We start from the raw sequence: 6,016 nt of genomic DNA on the forward strand, positions 1-6,016 counted from the left end.
TATCTAACAGCTACTAAGTCCATAGCTACCAACGTTTATCTAACAAGTACTAAGTCCAGCTACCAGCGTTTATCCAATAGGCACTAAGTCCATAGCTGTCAATGTTATTTATTAGGCACTAAGTCTATAGCTGCCAATGTTCACTCATATCATCTTTCATCTCTCATCATTCATCTACCCATGTTTTACCCAACATATTCGTAAATATAAAATACATATACAGTTTAAATTATTTAAAACATGTATAAAATCGTTCATCCAGCATAGATAGCAAAGATACAGGTTATATGCACACATAGCACGTAATTTATATAAAATACTTCATATCTATGTGTAAGATGAAAGTAACTATACACTCACTTGTTAAAGTGATGATTCCAAACTCGGGCAGCGCTTCGCTTCTAACGATTCTATTTTCCTTCGACGAAACCTAGCATTATTATTGCTAAATCTCAGTCTAATCTTTATTGCGACTAATTATCAGTCTAGATTCATCATTAACTCAAAGTCTACTTCATGATCTATCAAGTAAGGAACAACCAGGTAGGATCATATCGGAGGTAGGGTCCGTTTGGTATACGAAGTATACTGTTTGGAAATCTCACTTTAAACACCTCACTAAATCACAGCCTAGACATCATCCCCGTAAGTAGATCAATCAGTATAATGACTTGGAATCAGTGATAAATCATGTTTATAAGTTCATAATAACGATAATGAACTTAAACATAAGTTATACCTAAAGTAGGGTAAGCATAACTCACTTACAGCGGGTTTTTATTAAAAACCGGGCTTCGTTGGAGCAGCGTTTCCGAGCCGAAAAGCTCTTTTCTCAGAGCCTTCGGGAGCCTCGGGGCTTCCTTCGGGTGCTAGGGGGTTTTCCTAGGCTTTAGGGGGTTTAGGGGGTTAGAGAGAGAGTTTGGAGAGAGAAAGTGAAGTTGGGAGGTGTGAAGAATGAGGGGAACCCGACACCTCTATTTATAGGCTGGAAATCACCAAAACTCGTCGAGTTGGCCTCCAATTCGTCGAGTTCAGTGCCATATGTCACCATTCTGGTGGCAAAACGTGTGTGGCCTACATTGTGCCACGTCACCCCTTTTGCAGCAGCACACTGCCGACTTCTGAACCCCGTAACTTTCGCATACGAGCTCCGTTTTCGACGTTAATTATATCCACACGTAGGTAAAAACAAGATCTACAACTTTCATTTTGACTCCGTCGGCTAATTCTCGACCGACCTTAAATTTAATAGTAGGAGGAGATTATACTGCTAAATGACCGCGAAAAACTCGCAACTCCTTCATACGGACTCCGTTTTCGTCTGTCTTTTTATCGTTGAGTTCCTATTAATGAGATATTCAACTCTCATTTAGGTCGCGTAGGCCAAAAACCGCTCGAACTAAAATTCGAGTTTCGGGCCCTGCACTACTATGCTAAATCTTAGAAAATTCATAACTTCCTCATACGAAGTCAGATTTGGGCCTTCTTTTTATGGACGCTCTCGGTTTAACATATTCTACGACTTTTGTTTAGATTACTAAGGCTAAAAAGTCCTCTATCATAAATTCACTATTTACGTCTCCCGGTGTCGTGCCGGTTTTGCCGTAAAACTTCGACGGGCCATAACTTCTTCGTTATAAATCGGATTTCGGCGTTCTTTATATGTACAAAACCCTTGTAATATATACTACAACTTGGTTAAGATTAATCCTTCTAAATAATCTTCCATCAAAAACTCATTTTTGACGCTCATTGTCTCTAAATTGACTAGCCCGAATCTGCGGGCGTTACAATTTAGCCTTGTGATGCCTTGCATGATCGTAAAGTTAGCAACTTTATGTGGTAACTTCATCCTAGGAGGTTGGATCTGAAGTTTGGAGCATTGGAATCAACTGGAATGAGTTTAATGAGAAAGAGCTGAAGAACTCGACGAGTTGAGTTGGGATTTCCCGTTTTTGTATACAGAGTAAACTCGACGAGTTGGTGGAACGACTCGACGAGTGGTTAGGGTTTTTCTCCGGTCTTCTAGACTTTGCATGGACTCGACGAGTTAGCTAGCAACTCGGCGAGTTGACTCCGGTTTTCGTGATTACTGAGTACTGAGGAACTCAATGAGTTCATGAGTGCACCCGATGATTTGGGTAAGCTTTGACGGTTGACTTTGGTTGACTTTAGGGTTTTGGTCAAGCTGTGGATTTTGGAGGCTATGGAGGGGCAGAGTCTAGACCTGCAGTTCGATTGTGGGATATATTGCTTACTCTGCGAGGTGAGTCTTCTCACTATACTTACCTGAGTGGTAATACTGTGTGACTGGAGGGTCTTATTTGAGTTATTGACCGGAGGGTCTTATTTGAGTTATTGACCAGAGGGTCTTATCTGAGTTACGGACCGGAGGGTTTTATGTGCTTATACTGAGTTATGTGATATCATGCATTTTGTCTTTGTGATTTATGTTGTATATTATTTCTATGCCTTATTGAGTTAGGACCGGAGGATCCAACCCGAGTTGTGAGACCGGAGGGTCTTCACTAAGATACCGTACTGGAGGGTCCGACCCGAGCTGTGAGACCGGAGGGTATTCACTGAGACACGTGACTAGAGGGTCCTTATCGAGTCATATCCATGAGAGGCTAATTATTTGTGTGTGGTATTTTTGGGAACTCACTAAGCTTCGTGCTTACAGTGTTGTGTGAAATGTGTTTCAGGTACCTCTCAGGATCGCGGGAGGGCACCAGCTTGATTGTACACACACCAGATCGAGATTATGTTTTGAGGATTCTGGGATATTGTCAAACAATTTGTTCTCTTGGGTTTTGAACAACTTATACATTTGGGTTTTGAGAAATATCAGATAGTGTTTTATGAGGTTTTAAAAAAAATGAAAAATTTGTTTGAAAATTTAGAGTGTTACACAACTGTAAGCCAAGGTCTAGCGAGTTCCCCCAAAATAGCCGACACAATAATACATAATTGTAAGCCAAATGTAATATTCCAAAAATAATGGTAAAATTTTTCATTTTCATAACCATCAAATTAATACATTAGATGTTTCAAAACCAATCATAGTAAAAATGTATCACAATCATCAGAGTAAAATAATAAACTTCGATGCGGAAATCCTAAGGGGATGTTGTGCAGTTAAGCCGGGCCATGCCTTTAGAACTGGAAGTACGTGAAAAATATTTAAACCACAAACCGTAAGTACAAAACTTAGTAAGTTTTCCAAAATACCACAAACCATACCAATGGGCCTAATCCAACATGTAAATGGGCCCAGCCCAACGTACATACAAATGGGCCCAACCCAATTATGCAAATGGGCCCAACCCAACATACATATAAATGGACCCAGCCCAAAGTATAATAAATGGGCCCAACCCAACATACATATGCAAGAATCACCAAGACGGTTAGCATCCTACGCAGTATAGTGAGAAGACTCACCTTTCTTACAAGACTCACCTTTCTTACAAGATCAGACAGGCCCCACGTCGTGGCCAACCCATGGCTACGTCGTGGCCAACCCATGGCCACATCGTGGCTGATGAGTTCAGCCCCAAACCAACCTCTCAGTCGTAAGGAAAACCATCGCTACATCGTGGAACACAAATCACCATGTCGTGGCAACAAAAGTCTAAAACAGTCGTGAATTCTCCAGTCCCCACGTCGTGGAGTACAAGTTGCCAGGCCGTGGGCGATGAATTTTCCTAACTTAATGGTTCAGCCCCCAAATCATTAAGCCAACCCTTCATCCATTCCAAAAAGCTTCCTAATAACCATTAAGTCCTAAAGATTGCAATGCTTTTTGGCCATGCATGCCTAATACATGGCTAAAGTTCAAGCTAGGTCAAAAGTGAAGAAAAACACCAATCTTGCGTACCCACACATGTTATGTGTAGGTAGAACCCTGTAATATGTTGGTAGTTGTATTTACTTACACATAAATTTAAGTGTTACTATATGTTGACTCATGATTGTAGATATAGATCATTACCCACACATCGGTTAGTGTAGGTATTAATAAAGCAATACCTACACATATATGTATGGCTAAAACTAGTAAATATGTGTTGGTAAAAGTAATATAGTTTGTTTCGATGGCCAATAACATGGCAAATGACATAGCTAATGGCTTCGACAGTGACGTGGACAACAACGTAAACTGCATGGATGCCATGTCAAGTTACATGGCATATTCCTACAAAACGTTGGTGACATAGGTAATAAAATATGTGTGGATAAAAATACTTTTATGTGTAGATATAATTTATAGATGTATAGTTATCGATTTTGGTACATGCCTGAAAAAATATTAATGTGTTGGTAAATACATACATATTTTTTGTTATTTACAATGATATATCACAAAAATAAAAGTAACAAAATTGATAGTAATAACAACAAATGGATCTTAATAATAATGCTATTGTCATCTCAAGTTTGTACAAAGTTGAACCAAGTGTCTTAGAGGACAAATGTGAAACCAATAAACATCTATTTCTTGTGGCTACCGCAACCTCCTCTTATAAAAGGACTTGTTTTCTAGGACGACTTGACTAATTTCCCCCATGGAAATGGTGCTACTACTAATTTTCCCTAATTTCATTTCATGTCAAGAGTTTCAATATGTTAAATGTCCACCATGAGATCAAAATCTATGTCTTCTTTAGCATAGATCTGCAACAAAATGAGAAAAAAATATTTAAAATATCAAGAAAAATCATGAACGAAATAGATCTTTATTTAAAGAAAGAAAATAGTCAAATACCAATAATTGTGGAGTCAATCCATACACATGCATTATGCTTCCGCAATGGCACCAACACTCCGTAAAACTGAAGGTGATTCCAACTTGAACCCACTGCTTTCATTTTACATATATCAAAAAGAATTTTCCATGTTCAATCACAAAAGAAAAAAACCATATCAAAGAGCCAATAGCAAATCAAAATTATTAGACATTAGATCATATGTGAATTACTCGGTCATAATTATAAGAATGATAGACAAAATAGGCTGTACAAAATAATTGGAAGAACCATAACCATATCAGCATTCTCCACGAGTATGGACGTTTTTTTCGTACTGATTGTCTCAATCTTATGCCAAATTCCACACCAAACACAATCTTGCTTTGTGGTAAACAGAATGGAGGGATCAACTGCATTCAAACCAGAATTAAATAATATAATAGTGTATATATATACCTTATAATCAAAATGATGACGGTCTTCCCCACATTACATACACAGCCCACCCCCCTTTTTCTATATCACTACCCCGTTTATCCAATGCTGACATAGGCTGAACCTCCTGCCATCCACATCGCTCTTACATGATAGATGATACGGCTGAGTAATTAACGAATCGATAACATAGATAAAAGAAAGAAGAGGTAGAAGGTTACCAGATCAAACGATTTACGATCAAATACTCTAAAACACGTAAACCCCAATTCGAAACAAGAAATTGAAAATACCTGAAACTGATTCCTTCACATCGAAATCAGTTCATGATCAGACTTAACACCTTAAGCCTGATCGGTCTTTGATAATTCTCTTCCCAGTGCCATCGTGGATCGTGGGAGACGGTGGTAGTGCGATTTCAATTGAACGATCGTCTCCATCTATAAACCTCATCACCTCGTGAAATTTTCAGCCCTGAATTGAGATTGAAATGATAACAAATGTACCCACGAGATTCCATCATAAAAGTCGCTTTGGCCGAGTGGTTAAGGCGTGTGCCTGCTAAGTACATGGGGTTTCCCCGCGAGAGTTCGAATCTCTCAGGCGACGTTTTTTGTTTTTTTATTCAAGTGTTATCATCTAATTTGCACTTTAATTCTAATAAATTTTATTCGTTGGTGATATTATTGTGATTGAACCAACCGACATTTTGGTTCTCTTTTGTTTTTGTTTCTTTTTAAGATGTTACAAAAGTATATGATTAATGTCATTGGTACATTTTGGTATGCTCTATCTTATTTTTTGAAAAATAAATGCCTTGACTTTTATAT

The 6,016-nt window shown here is 38.5% G+C and overlaps 1 long non-coding RNA gene and 1 other non-coding gene across 2 annotated transcripts; one reads left to right on the forward strand and one right to left on the reverse strand.

Annotated features, from left to right (window-relative positions):
- Positions 1-4,407: 4,407 nt before the first annotated feature.
- LOC145129257 (uncharacterized) lies at positions 4,408-5,772 on the reverse strand. The gene is made up of 3 exons (XR_013717410.1): positions 5,480-5,772; positions 4,769-5,351; positions 4,408-4,677 (listed from the first exon to the last, which is right to left on the reverse strand). It is a non-coding gene; the product is annotated as an uncharacterized LOC145129257 (long non-coding RNA).
- Positions 5,714-5,795, forward strand: TRNAS-GCU (transfer RNA serine (anticodon GCU)). Its single transcript has one exon. It is a non-coding gene; the product is annotated as a tRNA-Ser (tRNA).
- Positions 5,796-6,016: the final 221 nt, after the last annotated feature.

The sequence above is a fragment of the Lactuca virosa genome, chromosome 8 (genome assembly GCF_052849685.1).
Source record: "Lactuca virosa cultivar CGN04683 chromosome 8, Lactuca_virosa_CGN04683_v6, whole genome shotgun sequence".
In the NCBI taxonomy this organism is placed as follows: Eukaryota; Viridiplantae; Streptophyta; class Magnoliopsida; order Asterales; family Asteraceae; genus Lactuca; species Lactuca virosa.